At 43.1% G+C, this 22,990-nt stretch overlaps 1 protein-coding gene across 3 annotated transcripts in view; it reads right to left on the bottom strand.

Moving 5' to 3' along the window:
• Positions 1-20,682, bottom strand: part of LOC134583262 (protein kinase C theta type-like) — a 64,731-nt gene extending 44,049 nt beyond the window's left edge. For 2 of the 3 annotated variants that reach the window (XM_063440129.1, XM_063440127.1), the window contains exon 1: positions 20,389-20,682. The gene's annotated coding sequence lies outside the window, so the exon portion shown is untranslated. The remainder of the gene's footprint in view (positions 1-20,388) is intronic. The other variant, XM_063440131.1, reaches the window with a different exon arrangement.
• Between the last annotated feature and the right edge of the window lie 2,308 nt (positions 20,683-22,990).

The raw sequence follows: 22,990 nt of genomic DNA, 5'->3' as shown, positions 1-22,990 counted from the left end.
TATATATATATATATATATCAAAATACTGTTAGAATAAAATTGCATATATAAATATTTTTTTATAATTATTAAAAATTATTTTTATTTTTTGTTATTTATTTTATTAACATATTATTTGTATTTTATAATAATATATATATAGCAATTATATATATTGTATATATTCGTGTGTAATTTAAATATAAGTGCATTTTTATATTAATATACGTATATATAAATATAAAAATACACTTAATATGACATTATATATATGATACATATACATATATTATATATAGATATAATACATGTATATATATCATATATATATATATATACACATATATATTTTTTTTTTTTACACTGTTTGTTTTTTTACTTTATTTTTTGGATTTTTCACTTGCAGGGAGACTGCCTGTCAGCACAGACAGTCCCCCTGCAGGCAGATACACAGACACCTATTGCGGTCATGTGATCGAGTGATCACATGGCCGTGGGGTCCTGATCTGCCGAGGGGGGACTGCCCGGGCAGACAGGCAACCCCCCTGGACCGGGTGGAGCACTGATCGCCGCCGTGGGACCGACGGCGATCAGGTAAGTAGCCCCAGACCGTTATGACGGTTCAGGACCGTCAGCGGTCCAAACGCACGTCCTGAAAGGGTTAACTCTGTTGATAAGTTGATCTGCTATCAGATCCTTGGCGAGGAACCAAACAAAAACTTAATTTTTTTTAGATCAAGGTTTTCCACCATGTAAAGAGAAGCTAAAGAAATACATCTAGCATTTTATTTTGTTTCCTCATCCTCCATGTCCAATAAAAAGTGAATAAAGAGGAATTGAAAGTTCCTGAGGTTTCTTAGGAACAGAGTCCTGCCTGTCACCCAAAGCCCCTTCTCTCTATATGAAACCACTACAAGGACAACTCCATCAGCTAGTACACATGAAATCGCAAATCTTCTTATCCAATGCTTTCCCAATAATGCCAATGATAGGGTTTGCTCTAATGCTGCGTTTCTCAAACCAGTCCTCAAGGCCCACCAACAGTCCAGGTTTTGGTAGCATCTCCATTGGAATAAAACAGGGAAATACATAAATCCTGGACTGTTGGTGGGCCACGAGGACTGGTTTGGGAACCACTGCTCTAATGAATCTGTTATCCGCTTTAAATCATAATTATATATTTACACTTTGGTGATGATGGTGATGTGCCAGTGGAATGCTTGTCACCATATTGCAAGCCTAACACAGGCACATCACACCTTTTTACAAGCATAACACAGGGGACATCACACCATATTAGTGCCGAAACCTGGGGGCTGGCTGCACTCACCTGAACATGCATAAATAGGGTGCTGCTGGGGGTCAATTTATACAATAAAAAAGAGAAAATCCAGAGCACTCCCTTAACCACTAAACGGCAACTTCAGTGCTGACAGATTTTTTTTTTTTTTGTCAATCTTTCTTTTATTAAGGCACGGTTGAAGGGTACAGAAAAAAAGAGAGGGAAATGCAAGGATTTTCACAGAGTGGGGTTAAAATAGCAATAACATCGTTAGTTACATTTCCATGTTATCAGTGCCTCATTTTTTATATAAATTTGTAAGTCGTTTAACGTAAACTGAGCATGAAACAAGAATGGGTAATACCTTAGCAGGCAGTCGTATGTTTGCAGTAGCTTTCAACGTTAATACGTATGTACAAGTATATGCCAAAGATCTTTAAACATCTATAGGACGCCACTCTCTTTGTTAAGACATTTTTCCATTGGCTTGTGGTGTTGTAGCATAAACATATTATAACCAAAAACAGTTCCTATCTAGGTGAACTGTTAAAATAGATAGTTGGTAGGCTATATAACATCATAGACACGCATTAGAGGAGTAAGGTGTCAGGCTGAACACTCAAGAGCATTGCAAGCTAGATAACTGTTTGAGTATTCATCAGTAGGAGAAACATTTGTAAGGAGGAAACTACGCTAAACGTGCATACAGAGACGGCTATGCGCAAGGCTAAGCAAATATGGCTGTGTGTGTTTACTGAGAGCTTACTTTTACACTTCACTGGCCACATGACAGGCGTGTACACATGTATGAGGTGCCTATGATTGCTAGGCTGTGTAGGTTGAGTGTATTCCCTGTGTCTCGCTATGGTAAGAGTAAGCTAAAGGGTTGTAGCGTAGTTTTCCAAATAAAATTTAAAAAGAGATTAAAACAAGATAATAGCATAACGTTATACTAGTTGGCAACGTGGTAAGCAAAGTTAATTCAATCTACTATCCAGAGTGAATTAATAAGGCAGAACTAGATTAACATTTATCTTACACGTTAGGCAGATCATACATTTCTATTGAGTAGGAATACATAGTTCCTCGCTTGAAGTGCTTTCCAGATAGAGCAGATAAACATAGCTTTGTTTTATGCATGAATAGGCACAACCACGTTTTTAGAGCAGGCAGGGTGATTTCCTAAGGCGTCATTGCACCAATATTAGTAATATCGCAATGACACAAGCTTATTAAGTACGGCAATGTATAGAGAATACAGCCTAATTATAATGGTGCAGGCATGGGAAACTCAATGCCAGCTTAAACTATGTATAATGAAATACTGAAAAAGGACAGAGAAAACTTAGGCTAGCAAGAATATGTACATTTCAGCTGGTGCCAGGGGTGAATAACAATATAACCTTGCAGCACTAGCCATGCAGGTTGGGCTTTGTAATGCTTTTGAACAAGCTTAGTCTAAAAGTGGCAGTGTCACTAGTGTTGCATGCTAGGTCGTCTGATTACACAATTTGTCAAGTTTAAGCGATGTAGTCCAATGAGACTCACTGGTCGCCGACATAGTCGCCCAGAAAGCAATGTCCCGGTGTGGGTAGCCATTAGAGGTTGCTAAGCATGTTGAGGCCCAGACTAGGTTGCCCACCAACCCTCCGAAGCCAGTCCTATGCGCTTTGATCTAGAAGATCGCAGAGTAAACGCGGCTGTTCGGTGGGAGCTCAGTTAATGGGATCTACACGGACAGTCCTGGCTGTGCCCTAAGGTGTTCTCGGCTGTGGGCGGCGGGAAGTGGGGCTGCGGGCCGGCGGGCCATCTGTCAGCCGATGCCCCTGCTGGGGAGGCTGGCATCTCGCGCTGGTCGGGTCGGCAGGAGTTTGGTAGGTTGTAGATATAAGGAGTGAGCACCCCAGCCCCAGGCCGGTATTGTCAGGATCGGGACAGGGATCCAACACGCAGGGTACAAAGAGTGGAAAGGTACGTATACCGGGCCTTAGAATGGCCGGACTAACGTACCGAGAGTAATAGAGAATAGTCAGAGACAAGCCGAGGTCGAGGGAACGAGAAGACAGATAAGCGAGAGACAAGCCGGGTCAAGGGATAACAGAGAAGCAGGGTAGTACAACAAGCCGAGTCAAAACCAAATAGAGCAAACTAGAATACCAGAGCACTGAGTGACTAGACAAGCTAGAACCACGACAGGGCAATGAGCTGAAGAGAGAAGCCAGCTTAAATACCCTGGCTCCGGATGGTAAGCACGCCTCTGACAAGTGCCGATTGGATATCGGACACTTGAGTGACAGGTCGCTCGTGATAGCGTCATGACGTCACGTATTGAGCGTCCTGCTAGAAAAGGATGTGGATTCCTCGCGGCCGGTGTTTAAGTGGCTGGATGAACCGCGAGGAACGGAGGGGACAGCTCGCCTGGACGGATAAACCACCAAGTCTCTACCTCCCTTAGAGGTAGAGGCCTCAGGTACCCTGACAGTACCCCCCCTCTCAGATACGCCCACCGGGCGGAAGGAACCGGGGCGAGATGGGAAGCGGAGGTGAAATGCTCTGCGAAGGCGAGACGCATGAACGTCCTCCTGAGGTACCCAACTCCTCTCCTCAGGACCATATCCCCTCCAGTTGACCAGATATTGCAATTTTCCCCTTGAAATTCTGGAATCAATGATGGAGCTGACCTCGTACTCCTCCCGACCCTCCACCTGAACAGGACGAGGAGAGGAAACCTTAGAGGAGAATTTGTTGCAAATAAGAGGTTTCAACAAGGAGACATGAAAAGAGTTAGGAATGCGTAAGGCAGGTGGCAGAGCAAGGCGATACGCAACCGGGTTGATACGAGTGAGAATCCTGTAAGGACCTATGTAGCGAGGAGCAAACTTCATAGATGGGACTTTTAGGCGAATATTCTTAGTACTCAACCATACCCTATCCCCAGGAACAAAAACAGGAGCCGCTCTTCTATGCTTGTCAGCGTGTTTCTTGAACAACGAAGAACTATGTAATAGAATTTGCCGAGTCTGATCCCATAATCTCTTCAGGTTGGCGACATGATCATCAACCGACGGTATCCCCTGAGAAGAGGAAACCGAAGGAAAAATCGAAGGATGAAAGCCATAGTTCATGAAGAAAGGGCTAGAGCGAGTTGAATCACAAACAAGGTTATTGTGTGCGAACTCCGCCCAAGGAATCAGACCGACCCAATCGTCCTGGTGTTCGGAAACAAAGCAACGTAGATACTGTTCGATCTTTTGATTAGTACGTTCAGCAGCTCCGTTAGACTGAGGGTGATAGGCAGAGGAGAAGTTCAATTTGATACCCATCTGAGAACAAAAGGATCTCCAGAAACGTGAGACAAATTGAGAACCTCTATCAGAAACAATCTCCGAAGGAATCCCATGTAGGCGAAAAACCTCTCTCGCAAAAATCTCCGCCAATTCAGGAGAAGTCGGAAGTTTAGGTAATGGTACGAAATGAGCCATCTTAGTAAATCTATCCACTACCGTGAGAATAACAGTATGTCTCTTGGAAGCAGGTAAATCAACGATAAAGTCTATGGACAAACAGGACCAAGGTTTCTCAGGAACGTCCAAGGGGTGTAACAGGCCACATGGAGAAGCATGAGGTAGTTTAGTCTTGGCACAAGTCTCACAAGCTGCGACGAACTCCTCAATATCTTTTCGAAGCGAAGGCCACCAGAAATCCTTGGATATCAGAGAGTATGTCTTGCGAATACCAGGATGACCAGCTATCTTACTTTCGTGAAAACATTGTAAGAGCTCCAGTTGAAGTTCAGGAGGAACAAAGTTTCTTCCCTCAGGAGTGTTTCCGGGAGCTAGATGTTGTGACTTCAAGATCTGGTCAAGTAGCGGAGAATGAATTTTAAGACTGGTATTAGCAATAATATTGCATTTGGGTACAATGGAGGACACAAGTGGTTCAACTGAAGCAGAAGGCTCAAATTGGCGAGATAGCGCATCGGCTTTAGAATTCTTTGAGCCAGGTCTGTAAGTCAGAACGTAATTGAAATGGGTAAGAAACAATGACCAACGAGCCTGCCTGGAGGACAGACGCTTGGCCTCTCCGATATAAGACAAATTTTTGTGGTCTGTTAGAATGGTAACAGGATGTAAAGTACCTTCCAATAAATGTCTCCACTCTTTCAAAGCTTTGATAACCGCTAGTAATTCTCTGTCACCAATGTCATATCTGCTCTCAGTACCGGACAATTTTTTAGAGAAAAATCCACATGGATGTAATGGTTTATCAACACCCAACCTTTGAGATAGGACAGCACCTAAACCAGTCTCTGATGCGTCTACCTCAAGCAGAAAAGGCAGGGAAGTGTCGGGGTGAACTAAAATTGGAGCGGAAGCGAAAAGCTCCTTGAGAGTTTTGAACGCAAGAAGAGCTTCAGTAGTCCAATTCTTAGTATCAGCCCCCTGTTTGGTCATATTAGTGATAGGTGCGATAATTGAAGAATAGCCCTTAATAAAGCGCCTATAATAATTGGAAAAACCAATAAATCTCTGTACGGCTTTAAGACCTTTGGGTAAAGGCCACTCTAGAATGGACTGGAGTTTATCCGGATCCATCTTAAATCCCTCCCCAGAGATCACATAGCCGAGAAAGGTTACCTGGGTTTGATCAAAGCTACATTTCTCCAACTTGCAGTACAAACCATGCTGAAGAAGCTTGTGCAAAACCCTCCTGACTTGCTTGTGATGAGTCTCAATCTCACTAGAATGTATAAGTATATCATCTAGGTATACAATGACGCACTCTTGCTGAAATTCCCTAAGAACCTCATTAATCAGATCTTGGAATACCGCTGGTGCATTGCATAACCCAAAAGGCATAACCGTATATTCATAGTGGCCATAGCGAGTATTGAATGCCGTCATCCACTCATGTCCCTGCTGGATTCTCACCAAGTTATATGCCCCTCTGAGGTCTAACTTGGTGAAAATTGTAGAGCCCTTCAAACGATCGAAGAGTTCGTGATCAAGGGAATCGGGTAGGCATTTTTAATGGTTATCTTATTCAAGCCTCGATAATCAATACAAGGTCTCAAAGAACCATCTTTCTTTTTAACAAAAAAAAATCCAGCCCCGGCAGGGGAGGAGGACCTCCTGATGAATCCCTTGTCTAAATTCTCGTGAATATACTCCTCTAGAACTGAGTTCTCTTTCGTAGATAATGGGTATACATGACCTCTGGGAGGCATGGTACCAGGGAGTAGGTTAATTTTGCAATCAAAGGACCTGTGTGGGGGTAAGGTATCGGCTTTCTTTTTGTCAAATACTGCCTTTAAATCTAGATACTGAGGCGGAATTTGTGTCTCTGTAGGATTGTCAGAGGTAGTCGATGTGTTAGTTAATCCGAGAGGTAAGACCTTCCGCAAACATTTTTCTTGACAATTCTCTCCCCACGAAACTATCTCCCCTGACTCCCAATTAATAATAGGGTTGTGTCTCCTCAACCAGGAGTACCCCAGGACTATGGGAATAGACGGAGAAGAAATGAGCATTAAGGATATATCCTCTTTATGTAGGATGCCAACAGTTAAGTTAATCGGTATGGTCTCATGAAAAATAACAGGCTCAAGTAACGGTCTACCATCGATGGCCTCAACAGCCAGTGGTGTCTCTTTTAACTGGGATGGGATAGCATGCTTGGCAACAAAACCCTGATCTATAAAGCTCTCAGCAGCTCCAGAATCGATTAGTGCCATAGTCTTAACTACTCCCTTCTCCCACTTTAAAGAAACGGGTAACAGAAGCCTGAGCTCTTTGTAGTTGTGAATAGAGGACAAAGTAGAAACACCCAAGGACTGTCCTCTAGAGAAACTTAGGTGCGAGCGTTTCCCGAACGATTGGGACAATTTAGGCGTAAATGACCTCTGACTCCACAATACATACATAAACCCTCCCTTCTCCTGTACTGTCTCTCCCTCTCTGTGAGATGAGTACTGCCTATCTGCATAGGTTCAGAAATACGTAAGTCTTCGAACTCAGAATTTTGAAAGGTAGGCGCTAGTTTAAAGGAGGGTCTACGGGTCCTATCTCGAGTGTTCTGCCTCTCTCTTAGGCGTTCATCAATACGAGATATAAAAGAAATTAAATCCTCCAAATTTTCAGGGAGTTCTCTAGTAGCGACCTCGTCAAGAATTACATCTGATAACCCATTCAGAAACACATCTATATAAGCCTGTTCGTTCCACTTAACTTCTGCCGCCAAGGACCTGAACTCTAGTGCATAATCCACAAGTGTTCGATTGTCCTGTCTAAGGCGCAATAGTAATCTAGCTGCATTGACCTTTCTACCAGGAGGGTCAAAAGTTCTTCTAAACGCAGCTACAAAGGCATTATAATTATAGACTAGTGGATTATCATTCTCCCATAAAGGATTGGCCCATCTCAGAGCTTTCTCAATGAGTAAAGTAATAACAAATCCAACCTTCGCTCTATCTGTAGGATAAGAGCGGGGTTGTAATTCGAAATGGATGCTAATCTGGTTCAGAAAACCACGACACTTCTCCGGTGACCCGCCATAACGTACTGGTGGGGTAATACGGGAAGAAGCACCTACAGTGGCTACCTCTAGACCTGAGACTGCAGGAGAAATAGAAGGAGTACGTGTCTCCTCAGGTGGATTACTAGCACAAGACAAAAGTGCCTGTAGTGCCAAAGCCATCTGATCCATCCTATGCTCCATGGCGTCAAACCTGGGATCCGAAGAACCAAGCTGACTGTTTGTACCTGCAGGATCCATTGGCCCTGTCGTAATGTCAGGATCGGGACAGGGATCCAACACGCAGGGTACAAAGAGTGGAAAGGTACGTATACCGGGCCTTAGAATGGCCGGACTAACGTACCGAGAGTAATAGAGAATAGTCAGAGACAAGCCGAGGTCGAGGGAACGAGAAGACAGATAAGCGAGAGACAAGCCGGGTCAAGGGATAACAGAGAAGCAGGGTAGTACAACAAGCCGAGTCAAAACCAAATAGAGCAAACTAGAATACCAGAGCACTGAGTGACTAGACAAGCTAGAACCACGACAGGGCAATGAGCTGAAGAGAGAAGCCAGCTTAAATACCCTGGCTCCGGATGGTAAGCACGCCTCTGACAAGTGCCGATTGGATATCGGACACTTGAGTGACAGGTCGCTCGTGATAGCGTCATGACGTCACGTATTGAGCGTCCTGCTAGAAAAGGATGTGGATTCCTCGCGGCCGGTGTTTAAGTGGCTGGATGAACCGCGAGGAACGGAGGGGACAGCTCGCCTGGACGGATAAACCACCAAGTCTCTACCTCCCTTAGAGGTAGAGGCCTCAGGTACCCTGACAGGTATGAAGGCCAGCACCTGCGGGCCACAGACACAGTATCTCGTAGTTGAGGCCGGGTCTACCCTCTGTTGGGCGCCTTGGAGTGCTCGGGTGTTTCGCCATCGCCTGCGATGGTTGGGCTTCCGGCGGTGTGGCTGGTGCCGTGGAGGTGTTCTCCGGGGGGCCTTCGGCCCAGGAAGGAGTGCGGTGTGGTCAGACTTTCCTTGCCCCTGCGACTTCACCGCGGCTGCGGGGTAAGTAATCGTTGATGATTGCAGAGCTTTCGGGTGGCCCCTGGCATGAGAGTGGTTAGGTATCACTCTCTTCTCGTTTACTGGGGCTCCTTGTTGGTCGGCAGAGGGTTGAGCTTCTGGTTTGGGAGGCCTCCGAGGTTTGTCCCGTCGGCTGTGGGCTTTGGTGGTTACCTGCCCGGTTGGGAGTCCCTCTTGGTCATTCTCGAGTGAGTTCCCTTGTGTGGACCGGGGAGAGTCTCTCATTCTCCTCTCCAGCCTAAGCCAGAAGGCCTCAAAGATGGCGCTGATTCTGTCGTCTGTGGTTTGCTGCGTCGCTGTCGAGGGCCCATGTGGGTGGTCCGCCATGTCGGGATCAGTTAGCTTACATTGGAGTTGTTGCCTTAAAGCAGGAGAGTGGCCTCCCGGGGCCGAGATAACCCCCGTCGGTCCATAGGGGGGAGGGCGTGGGCTCGTATTTAGCCTTCCAGCCTCGTGTGGCAGCGGGAGAGCGGCCGTCTCTCCCGCGCCTGCCGGCTTCGTAGGACGATCGGAGTAATCTCGCAGGTAGCTCTGCATGGTTGGTGTCATTAGAAGCTCCTTAGCGTCACCGCTATCTCGGTAGTCTTATATTTCGAGTTTAGGTAGTTTTGGGGCTGTTATATCGCAATATTTTGCCTCTGGTAGCAGGAGCTGTTCCGAGTAGCGTCCGCTCTGCTTGGCGGTCAGGCCCCGCCCCCCCAGTGCTGACAGATTTTATTAGTTTTTTTTTTGTTTTGTTTTTTAAAAACACCTAATCTAGGCAAAAAATAATGCCTAAACTAAACCCATTATTTTTTGCCTGGATTTGGTGTTTTTAAAAAACTAAAAATCTGTCAGCACTAAAGTTGCTGTTTAGTGGATAAGGGAGTGCACTGGATTTTCTATAGGGAGTGCACCCTATTTATGCATGTTCAGGTGAGTGCAGCCAGCCCCCTAGTTTCTCATATATAGTTTAGCCAACTCCTAGGTTTTGCACGCCTCCCTGTCACAGGTGCCTCATCCCAGGGCCCTATTTAGCCTTGTACTGCAGATTAGTTACATAGTTAGATAGCTGAAAAGAGACTTGCGTCCATCAAGTTCAGCCTTCCTCACACCTGTTTTTTGCTGATGTGATGTACTGGAGTGTCTGGATGCAATGGGGACTGCATATTGGGCTCTCTGAGTGAAATGGTTACAGTTTGTGTGTGATATATTTGTCTGTCTGTGTGTAATAGGAATAGTTTGTGTGTAATGATATTGGGCTGTGTACATGTGATGGAAACTGTGTGTTAGCACTGAGCTGGCGCTGTGTGATGAGAACGTGTGTGATCATTTTGTGCTGTCAATGTGTGATGGTTTTGTGCTGGCTATGTATGGTGCTACTGTGTTTATCTTAGCAATAACTAGGGATCGACCAATATTGGTTTTTAGAGCCGATACCGATAATCTGTGAACTTTCAGGCCGATAGCCGATAAATTGCCGATATTCTGTACATTTACCATTTATAAAAAATTAACTATTTCTAAAGGTAAATGCACAAAATATACATGCCATATGTAGTGGATGCAGTGTGTTTAGACAAGGGAGCTGTGTGTGTGTGTAGCGAATGCAGTGTGTGTTTGTGTAGTGTGTATAGTGAATGCAGTGAGTGTTTGTGTGGTGTGTATATATAGTGAATGCAGAGTGTGTGTTTGTGTAGTGTGTGTATATAATGAATGCAGAGTGTGTGCTTGTATAGTGTGTGTATATAATGAATGGAGAGTGTGTGTGTTTGTGTAGTGTGTATATAATGCAGAGTGTGTGTTTGTGTAGAGTGTGTATATAATGCAGAGTGTGTGTGTGTTTGTGTAGTGTGTGTATATAATGCAGAGTGTGTGTGTTTGTATGAAAAAGGAGTGGGTTGGCCAGTGAGGTTGTCAAGTGTAACCGGACAGGGAGGGGGTAACCCTCAAAGTTTATAATGCAAAATAGGAAGAGAAAAACTGTCCTTAAAGAAAAAACCTAATATAAGGATGTTGGTATCCAAAAAGAGAAATATTTGGTAGGTATAGTATCCTGTAGAGATAGATAACGAGTGTATGGTGATATATATATAGGTATATATGTATATATCAATCTTTAATAGGGTAAATCTACGCCGGTTCTGAGTCGCAATGAGTGCTGGTTAGCTTGTGGTTGGTACCCAGATTTAATTGCATAAAACAGAATCGGGCGTGTAGGTAAGGGGGTGGCACTATGTTAATATAATTGCAATCACATAGTACCAAACAATTGCAGAGTTGACAATACAAAACAAAACAAAATCGAAAATAACACGTAAATCCGCCCTGTCCTATGTTCCTGGGCCAGTCCAAGTTAGTGGACAGTGGCAATGGGAGGGGAAGGGCGGGTAGATGGAGGGGGGGAAAAAGGAAGGGGAAATGGGTAAACGAGACTAGGTTAAGCAGAGTATGCCGTGCCTAGAAGAGATAAAAACTCATTTCAGTTTTCCAGTGTACTAGTTAGCGTATTGTGGTAGTGGCCACTAGGGGTCGCTTGAGAGTTACTTAGGAGATTACTTCATTCACACAATAGTATCAACTTGGGTGTATATACAAGTAGAGGCTTAAAGTAGTTTCAATAGACTAGAGTGGATTGTGGCACGTCTGCCACTATAGTTTAGAGCCTAATACTGTCTTTACAGCCAACATAGAGAATGAAGTACATGCGTGATATGAACTCTTAATTCATGGTTTTCTCTAAGTGTAGTAATGACGTTCTATAATAGTTGACCGCTAGGGGTCGCTCGAGAGTTGGCTTTAGAATTTGTGAGCTTACTTCATTAATAAGATAGTATCTAATGTGGGTATATAGATTAGTGGAGATATGACCTGGTATCCAACAGATTGGAGTAGAGTCTGCCAAGTCTGTCGCTAAGATCCTAAGTCTAATCGTGTCTTGATACCCGACATCGATAAAATTAAGTCAGTGCTCTAAATCCTGTAAGTTAACTTCATTGATACAATTGTATCCAGTTTGGGTGTGTATACAGTTCACGGTATGGCCTGGTATCGGACAGGCTGGGGTACAATGTGTCAAGTCTGTCTCAGTTCCTAAGCCTGATCCTGTTATGACACCCAATGGAAAAAATTGAAATCAATATGTAATATGAACGTTTCTTGGAGAGATTTTGTGGTTTGGGGGTTTGACACAAGTGTTCCAGAAACACAGAGTGATTCCGTATTTGGTTCTAGCTGTAACCTTCTGGTTATTAGATGCTTGGGTACAGCGTTGATCTTGTGTAGCGTCTGATTGCGCTCACAAGTTATCAGGAACCTTGCTGTGATTGGAGTAGCCGGTCTGGCTCAAAAAGTGCCCAATTGTACCGCAGACAAATTAAGTCCACTGTTAGTCCTGTGTAGCCTTTGATACCGCTCACGGGTTGTCGGGAGCCTAACAGTGGTTACTTTAACAGGTCTGGCACAAATGTCAAATGGTCAATACTTAGAGAGGTGCAGAAAAGGAATAGTACCTTCGTGGGCACTAGTAATAGTAAAGAGAGTGCCAGAAAGACGGCACAGTAGTTAGTGAGTTGGGATAATTATGTACACTGTGAAGTAGTTCGTTTAAATGAATACCCAGATCGGTATCCTAAAGCTAGAGTACCCAGATCGATATAGAGCTGGTTTTCCGATTTGATTATACCGGAGTGAAAAATCCTAAGGTTGCGTGTATACCATGTTGTTCCTTGAACACGCTCAGCTGTTTGACTTTCTATACTGCCGCGGGGTTAGAGAGCCCTCTAGGGTAAATGGCAGTGAAGCACGTCCTGTGAGCCAATCGTCAGATGTTCGAGGAAACAGGGTCTTTTTCTTAGGAGGTGACGGCAAGTGGGTAGCGGTCTATAGTTAGTGTCGGTATGAACCCGACGCGCGTTTCGCCGTGTTTAGCGGCTCGTCAGGGGGTGTGTGTTTGTATAGTTTGTTTGTTTGTGAAGGCATTTAATTAGTGTAAAATTGTAAATACAGGAGGGGAGGCATTTTTTATTTTTAACCCTTTCAGGACCGCTGACGGTTCAGGACCGTCAGCGGTAAAACGTGCGCTTGGACCGCTGACGGTCCTGAACCGTCATAACGGTCTGGGGCTACTTACCTGATCGCCGTCGGTCCCACGGCGGCGATCAGCTCTCCTCCCGGTCCAGGGGGACTGCCTGTCTGCCCGGGCAGTCTCCCTTCGGCAGATTAGGACCCCACGGCCATGTGATCACTCGATCACATGACCGCAATAGGGGTCCATGTGTCTGCCTGCAGGGGGACTGTCTGTGCTGTAAAATAAAAAATAAAGTAAAAAAAACCAAAAAAACAATCAGTGTAAAAAAAATAATAATATGTGTATATATATGATATATATATATACATGTATTATATCTATATATACCTATATATAATATATGTATATATATATATATCATATATATAATGTCATACTAAGTGTATTTTTATATTTATATATACGTATATTAATATAAAAATACACTTATATTTAAATTACACACGAATATATACAATATATATAATAACTATATATATGGTATATATATATTATTATAAAATACAAATAATATGTTAATAAAAATAAATAACAAAAAATAAAAATAATTTTTAATAATTAAAAAAAATTATATATATATGCAATTTTATTCTAACAGTATTTTGAAATATATATAAATAAATAAATAAAAATAATACGAAATATACATATGTCCACATACATAATTACATAAATAATTTCATAAATATACACGTAGACGTCAAATATATAAATATGTATATATATTAAAATTATACGTGCGTATTTGTGTAATATTTTTACCTAATTAAGTAATTTTAATGATTGCAATTTGAGGGACCTGCCTGCCAACCCAAGCCGAAAGTCCAGATAATTTAATTAGCTAGCACTGTGTTTAACCCTGTAACTTTCTATTACACCCTAAATCCTGTACATGGGGGTACTGTTTTACTCGGGAGACTTCGCTGAACACAAATATTAGTGTTTCAAAACAGTAAAACATATCACAGCGATGATATTGTCAGTGAAAGTGAATTTTTTTGCATTTTTCACACACAAACAGCTCTTTCACTGAGGATATTATTGCTGTGATATATTTTACTGTTCTGATACACTAATATTTGTGTTCAGCGAAGTCTCCTGAGTATAACAGTACCCCACATGTAGAGGTTTTATAGTGTTTGTGAAAGTTACAGGGTCAAATATAAGGCTTGATTTTACTTTTTTTTTTTTTATTGAAATTTGTCAGATTGGTTAGGTTGCCTTTGAGAGCGTATGGTAGCCAAGGAATGAGAATTAGCCCAATGATGGCATACCATTTGCAAAAGAAGACAACCCAAGGTATTGCAAATGGGGTATGTTCAGCCTTTTTTAGTAGCCACTTAGTCACAAATACCGGCCAAAGTTAGCGTTTTTTGCATTTTTAACACACAAACAAATATAAATGCTAACTTTGGCCAGTGTTTGTGACTAGGTGGCTACTAAAAAAGACTGGACATACCCCATTTTGAATACCCTGGGTTGTCTACTTTAAAAAAATATGTACATGTTAGGTGTGTTTCGGGGATTTATGACAGAGAACGGTGTTACAATGTCACTATTGATACATTTAAAATATATATATATTGAAACAGCAATTTCCTACTTGTATTTATAGGCCTATAACTTGCAAAAAAAAGCAATAAAGCATGTAAACACTGGGTGTTTTTAAACTCGGGACAACATTTTGAATCTATTTAGCCGTTTTTTTCATTAGCTTTTGTAGATAAGTAAAAGATTTTTCAAGTAAAAGTCCAAAAACGTGATTTTTTTTAATTTTTCACCATATTTTATTTTTTTTTTTTAAATACAATATATGACATAATACAAATAATGGTATGTAAAGAAAGCCCTTCTTGTCGTGAAAAAAACAATATATAACTTGTATGGGAACCGTAAATGAGAGAGCGGAAAATTACAGCTAAACACAAACACCACAAAAGTGTTAAAACTGCTCTGGTCCTTAACGTACAAACATCGCAAAAACAGGCCGGTCCTTAAGGGGTTAATATTTATTTATGTTTTATTTATATTTTTGTCCCCCCTCCCTTCTTGTTACCTGGCCAGGGAGGGGAGCTATGGCATTCCCTGGTGGTCTGGTGGCATGTACTGAGCAGTGGGAGGGCCCAGCAGCAAGCTGTTACTTACCTCCCAGCAGTTCCCTTCACCTTCCTGTGTAAATCTCGCGGTCTGCGTGCCGCGCAGAACGTTGCCATGGTAACCCGTGGCAACACTCTGCGGCCGCGGGATTCGCGAGATTTACACAGGAGGCTGTTTTACTTCTAAGTATCTATAGGGGATTGGAGGGTACTCCCCTGTCTATAGGTGTGCTGCCTATTTATCATACACCCCCATATTTGTGGTATCTTTAGCGTTGATCCATTTTTGACTTTTTTCTATTCTTTGTTTAGTTTTAGCCCAAACAATTGGAGAAAGTGTGTGGTGGTAATTTCTCAATTAACATTTTTACACACATTTGTGTGTGATTTATGAGAGCCTGTTGGTTATTGCAAGAACACACTCCAGGTTGTTTTCTGCAAGGCCTCCAGAGTACAGTCATGCATTCATGCATAGGTTGAACTACAAACATTTTTTTTTTTATTACGTGTACATGTAGCCCCACATTTAACAAATATATAGTTGTAAAGTATGAACAATTTAATGAAATGTAGAAATCCACACCTCTTTATCGTGCAACTGTGTGCCTGATGTTGGGTCCCTCTTAATCTTTGCTAATGCCTTTTCCATTGTAAGCTTTCTCTACGCAGACTGCCAGTTGTAGAAACGAGGAGAAATGCAACATTGGGGGCTATGTATGAAAAGTATTGTGCTATGAAAAGTGGTCTTAAAGGACCACTATAGTGCCAGGAAAACATACTCGTTTTCCTGGCACTATAGTGCCCTGAGGGTGCCACCACGCTCAGGGACCCCCTCCCGCCTGGCACTGGGGAGAGGAAAGGGTTAAAACGTACCTTTATTCCAGCGCCGGGCGGGGAGCTCTCCTCCTCCTCTCCGCCTCCGATCCTCCCTTTCGGCTGAATGCGCATGCGCGGCAAGAGCTGCGCGCGCATTCAGCCGGTCGCATAGGAAAGCATTAACAATGCTTTCCTATGGACGCTTGCGTGCTTTCACTGTGATTTTCACAGTGAGAATTACGCAAGCGCCTCTAGCAGCTGTCAATGAGACAGCCACTAGAGGATTTAGAGGCTGGCTTAACCCTTAAAAAAGAGTTAAACCTAGCTGGACCAGGCACCCAGACCACGTCATTTAGCTGAAGTGGTCTGGGTGCCTAGAGTGGTCCTTTAAGTACTATAAGTGTGGCAGTCACCATGGAAACCACTGGAACCAACAGGCACATTGCATTGATGATTCCACCCCTTTTCCATGTTTGTTGACAATCAAATGGTTTTATTTTCAGAGGAAAACAATTCACAAACAGAAGAACAATAAAGGAAATTATAGTTTTTCTACCTTCCATTCTGTATCTTTTTTTTTTTTTTTTTTAAATTCTTTATTTTTCGTGTAAAGAATTGATACAATGAGCTTGCGGTGCCACAATAGCGCAGAAAACGTAACGGTTTCAAACTAGACAGAACAAAGGTATGGCATTCAAACAACATGCACATTTTTTGTTTTTGGTGAAAAGTAACATGCTCATCAGATGTGTCAACAAACTTGCATTCTAAGTCTGTACATAGTGTGAAGGACATTGTATGTTCCTAATTGCAGATAGTGGGCCGTAGATAAAACTCTGATAGCATGATATGCGTCTGGATCGCTGTTAACTCCGCGTTGTGGGTTAGTCTATGTGTCTTAAAAGCTAGCGTTGGGGCAATGGAGGGAGCTGGGTTATAGTGTCAGCGCTCTGTGTACTATGGATCAGTGGTTTGGGTACGTATTGTGTACTTCTGCGCTGTATAGTCAGTTGTTAGTTGGACCTAGCTTGTACCTGGCTGCTGTGCGTGGGTTGTTGCGCGTCCCTCAGCCGACTCCCCGTGGGCTTCCAGAGACGGCGGGGGGTGGGGAGGTAGGAGTTCAAAAAATGCCAAAGTGTGATTGCTAAATATGGTGTGAGCGGAGATTTTCAGTGCGAACAGTCGAGCAAAGTATAGCATGCATGAACAAACAATGTGAATTTCAACTAATAAGTAAACTGAACTGAGATGTCAAGGAGCTGTAGCCATATTGTAACTGGTATACAGTCCTGACAGGTACTGTCTGCAGTCCGTGGGTCTTTGGGAATCTTCAGGTGCCGGTTGCCTCCGAAGAGCCCTGCCTGGGTCGCCGTGGCACAAAGGTTTTGACTCGCTCCGGGTCCCATCTCTGTTGCTGGCCTGTGTTTGCCTGGGGTGTTGTGCCACGCATGGCCTCCTTGGGTAGGCCCAAGGTGTGTAGCAAGTCTTGTGCTCCTTGTATATTGTATACCACGTGTTTGCCCTCACCTTTCAGGACGAGAAGTGAGTGGTTGAGGCGCCATCTATATTGTATGTCTCGTTGCCTGAGTAGTGTGGCAAAGGGTTTTAACGACCCCCTCCAGACTAAAGTGACGCCTGTTAAGTCTGCAAAAAATGATAGGGAGTGTCCTTCGAATGTGAATTGAGATTGGTCTTTGACAGCTGCTAGGGTTGCGGCCTTGTCTTTTCTTTGGTGGAAGCGGACTATAAGGTCGTGGGAGGCCATCGCTGGGGCTCTGGCCGGTTTTGGAATCCTGAATAAGTTTTCAATGTGGATGGCTTTGGCCACTTTCGGTGTGAGAAATTCCGTCTGCGCACATAGTGTGTCAGTTCCTCGGCTAGCATGTGGTAGCCCCCATACCTATATGTTGGCTGGTCGGCAATCGTCCTCCGCAGCGGCGAACCGCCGTTCAAATTCTGCATTCTTGTGCTGTAAGTCCTTGACCTCTGCTTGCATAGCGGTGATGCGCGCATCTTGCGTAGTGGAGGTGTCCTCCAGGGCCCCCAGCCTACCAATGATGCCCTGAAGTTCCGTGCGGAGAGCGGCCATATCCGCCTGTAGTGTAGTCTAGAGGCCTGCCAGCAGAGCCTTGAGCACCAACGTTGTGACCGGTGCGCCGTCGGGGTCCAGGGCTTGGTCGCAGCCGCAGGTAAGTTCGGTGTAACGGGTGTGTCCTACCCCAGGGAGAAATCGTCGGAGAAGTCGGAGTACGTTTCTGTGTAGTCGGCCATTTTTGGCCTTTGAACTCTGTGGGCTTGTCTCCACATGGCCCCGATATTGTGGTTCTGCCTCAGCTGGTTGGGCTTTGTTTTTTTTAGATTTCCGACCCATGTCGGTTCTGCAGCCCCTCACCGGCACTTGCAGTAGTTTTAGGTGGTTTTATCGGTCTGGTATAGACGAAAATAAGGTTATATCGCTGCATCTCATGAAAAAAGATTAACACAACTTATTGGTGATTTTCAATGTTCCATTTAAGGTTATAATTTCCAAGGGAATTACAGTTTATTTGAACTTTGATTGCCCAATTTGGTTAAGCTGTAATGGGTTGAAAGAGAGTACCTATTTAATTCGCAAGAACCCATGTGAATAAATGAACACTGCTCTCCGTTTTGAGAGATGTGTTTCAGCACTACAATGAGCTCATTTCTGATGTGGATACCTACATTAAGCTCTCCAGATATAATTAGGGGAAAGAAATCCACTGTCAGTAGCTTATCATATTCCTCTATTTTATTTATGTCAATATTTTTGTTCCTTTGTAGAATCTCAGTGTGAAATAATATGTCTCAAAACATTCATACAAAACCACACCAGAGTTAAAAGATCACTATAGGTTCAGGAACACAAACATGTATTCCTGACCCTATAGTGTTAAAACCACCATCTAGCCCCTCATGCCTCCATAAATATAGCAAAATCTTAATGTATTCAAGCCTGAAGCTGTAACTCTGCATGCTGTTTGTCTCAGAAAAACAAGCAGTCTGCTGATATCATCAGAAGTGGTTGCCTGGTCCAATCACAGTGCTTCCCCATAGGATTGGCTGAGACTGACAAAGAAGCAGATCAGGTGCAGAACCAGCATGATTCAAACACAGCCCTGGCCAATCAGCATCTCCTCGTAGAAATGAATTGAATCAATGAATCTCTGTGAGGAAAGTTCAATGTCTGCATGCAGAGGGAGGAGATACTGAATGTTTGGATGCATTTTAGGCAGCCATGACCCAGGAAGGATCTCTTAACAGCCATCTGAGGACTGGCCAGTAAAGTTATCACTAGGCTGTAATGTAAACACTGCATTTTCTCTGAAAAGACAGTGTTTACAGCAAAAAGCCTGAAGGTAATGATTCTACTCACCAGAACAAATTCAATAAGCTGTAGTTGTTCTGGTGACTATAGTGTCCCATTAAAACCATACGAATGTATTTATGCTAAGCATCATTATGAAGATATTCACCATTACATTCAGTTATCCCATTCCAACTTAACCAGTATCCTGCCATACCAATAAACAACATGATGCTTATCATATATAACCTTTTGGCTCAGATTGACACAATTCATTTACAGAGATGCCACGTGGCTCTACATGAAACATAAATCATGACACAGTTTAGGATTCAGTTGGAATACATTGAATTTTATCATCATGCGCCAAAATCCAGGTTTTGCCATTTTAATGTCAGCCAAAAACAGAGATAGTCAAGGATAAAAGAAAGATCTAGTATGTAGATATTTTCATAAAACAACTGATAGAATTGTATATAATTTAAAACTCCTCCTCATCACTTTTCCTCCCCCCCCTTATCACTTCTCCTTTGCCCCCTTATCACTTCTCCTTTGCCCCCTTATCACTTCTCCCCCTCCCCCCTTATATGCATCTTATATCCATGACAGCCCGGTACCCCCAGCCAGAGACAGCCAGCCTGGTAAAGTTAGTAATTTGAACTTACCTGGATTGAGTGTTCACTGCTCAGCCGCTTTCTCGCCAACTAACACATGCAGAGAGCTGGAGGTGGAGATATTATTCCCGCTCTCCACTTGCGCAGGAGCAGAAAAAAGTCTGTGCCGACAGTGGCACAGTCCTGCGCGCGCTTTTAAGCGCGCTACATTTAAAAATAATTTAATAAGTGATGTGGCTAAGTGGTTCTTCCGATTTTTGCCCCGCCTGCACCCTTGGCGGGGGATGATTTTGCCAACCGCTTGGTACGCCCCTGTCTGCTACCCACTCTGACATTTAATTGATTTTGCGTTTAACGGTGTTATTGTAAAATGGAATGATTCAACTTCTTTCAAGTTCTTGTCACCAAACATAACTCCACCGGCATCTTTTATCGCTTGGCGTACTAATGACTCGTCAATGTTGTGAGGCTTACCAGATTTTGCAAACTAATGAGGTATCAATAGCTTTTTTCATACTGGTGAAATGAGAAAGCATATATATTTTAAGTATTCAGTTTTTTTTAGCTTGCGTTTTAAAAAATGAAGAGGCTGTTTTTTCAAATGTACTCTCTTTGTCTCAATATGTCAAAGTCATTTGTTTGATTTCATACTTTCATTTGCGAGAATTTCACCACAAATCACACACTGCGGACGGGGAACTCCTTTGTAACTACTCCACGTGAATCCGAAATTTTAAATAGTCAGAATCATATTTTCTCACTCATTAAACTTGTTAAAGAATTTTCATAATTTTTTCTTCCATTGTCATTTTTGTCTGCAGCAGATCCTTCATTTTGGGTTTCCTTTTCAGCGACTGGCGTTTTCGCCGGATATATTGTCAACCATTCGTCCATTACTACGGTAAAAATTAAAAAAAGAAATAATTAAGAGAAACTCCTTATTATTTACATAACACGCTAATTAATTAATTAATAAAAAAAAAATCCTGCATAAGAATAAATAACTAGACTTTTAATCAAGATATATATTAAAAAGAAAAGGATCAATCTTCAAATCTAGAACATACACAAAAAATAAAATGAATCAGGATACTAGCCATATATAAAGTATATACTTGATGTATGGCCACCATTTCCTAATTCATTCTGTGTGTGTCCAAATTTTAGATAATTTATTTTTAATATATATCTTGATTAAAAGTAGTTTTGATTGGGGGGGTGGAGGTGAGGGTGAGCTTGACCGCCATGCTGACCAGACGCATGGAAAGGGAGCACCTCACAAATCTTGCCTTTTTAGCCACTAGAGGCTGTCTCGGTGCTTTAATGTAAACATTGCAGTTTCTATAAAACTACAATATTTTACATTGCAGCACTAATAGGGACACTGCATCCACACAGTTCAATTAGCTGAAGTGGTCTGGATGCCTATAGTGTCCCTTTAAAGGTGATAATTTTGGTTTCTTTGGGTGAGCAAAAAAAGAAAACACAATTAAACATCTGTTCAGATATATGCTCAATAACCTAGATAAATGCTTCAGAGTGGAATAGATCATTTCTATTTTCCATCTTTTACTTTTCTATTTTGTGATGAAAACTCTATTAATTTTAGCAGTGTCCACAAAACCTGTATAACACATATATATCTATACCATTCCATTTATATACGCTGGTGAGAATCCTTCAATAATGAGTCCCATGGTATACATTTATCTTGTCTTTCTCACACAAGCACTGCCCCCTTTACTAACCTACTGCCCCTTCACACACTGACTGCTCCCTTTACACACACACAGACTTTCCCCCTTACACACACAGACTGCCCCCTCACACACGCACAGAACCTTTCACACACACACTGCACACTTCACACACATACATACAGCACCCCTCACACACAACACCCTTCATACACACACAGCACCCCTCTCTCACACACATCACCCCTTACACACACACACACACACACACACACACAGCACCCCTCACACACACTGATCCTGCAGAAAGTCTCCACAGTCAAGCCTACAGCAGGGGAATGAAGTGCTCCGACCCCCCCGGAGATGGCCGGGAAACCAAGAAGGCCATCAACGCTGCCGCATACCCAGAATGAGGGCCGTGAGGGGGCTTACCCTGGCACAAGACCCACACCCTCAGAGGGATCAACCTCAAGCTTCACCACATACCTCTCTGGAAAATGTTCAAGGCACCAGGAGTGACCGGAGCAATGGGAACCGCAAGTGGACTCTTCCTAAAACCTAGGGCTGGTGCAGTGGAGATCTTTGGCTCATTGGGGTCTGGATCTTTGGCTCATTGGGGTCTGGTCTGACTGTGGGGGCCAAAGGGAAAGCTTGGGTATTGGGTGAATTACATATACTTGTGAAAGAGCATGTGGTGCATATAACATACCCCTATAACAAAATATTGATTTCTCTGTGTTACTGGTTTGGGGACTGTAGGGATACCCTTAGAAGAACACCAATGTAATGATTGTTTTTTTTTTTTTACTTTTATTTTTTTTTATCTTTATTTTTCCTCAATCCACATTATGGTTCCAATATTTGTTCATTACGCGTATATTGTCGTAAGGCATACATTGAACAGCTCATTTAGAGAATAGATTATACTTCACAAGAGGGCTCTAAGCTGCGTTGCGCGTGAGTATTTCTGTGAATTTAGGTGTTTTGTTTTTTTGGTGTGTAAGCCTGTTGGGGTGTCGCATGAGTGGGGTCGCCATAGGGCTGTGGGTCGTAGGAGTGGTACGGGTGGTAGGCATTTACCATGGCCAGGTATATGCCCCTTCCCTCAGAGAGCGTCCGTGCGATCTGTGCGTCTTTTAGGGTTAGGGAAGGGATGGGGGGGAGAGAGTGTCTGTAGTGATGTCCGTAGGTGTCTGGACGGTCTTGTAAGTGAAGGTATGCCGTGTGTGTGCGCGTGGTGAGGTTGGGCCTACTGTGTAGTTCCTGGACTGAATGGCAGTGTAAAGGTATTGCTCCGCTCTGTGCCCCCTCTAGTCAGAGACGCCTGCAGAAGACGGAGTGGGTGGGAGTATGGCAGAGGTGAAAAATGTAACCAGAAAATCATAACAACGAAGGTTAAACAATTATAAGAAGTGTGAGTCCATCTTAGTGTCCTGATGTCAGCAGGTTTGGTGGGGAAAAACAACTGGGCAAGTCCCCGGCTCAGGTGGGGTATTGGGTAGGGGCTCAGCA

The sequence above is a fragment of the Pelobates fuscus genome, chromosome 13 (genome assembly GCF_036172605.1).
Source record: "Pelobates fuscus isolate aPelFus1 chromosome 13, aPelFus1.pri, whole genome shotgun sequence".
In the NCBI taxonomy this organism is placed as follows: domain Eukaryota; kingdom Metazoa; phylum Chordata; class Amphibia; order Anura; family Pelobatidae; genus Pelobates; species Pelobates fuscus.
The sequence above is the reverse complement of the archived record's forward strand: the minus strand, read 5'-3'. Positions and strand labels throughout refer to the sequence as shown.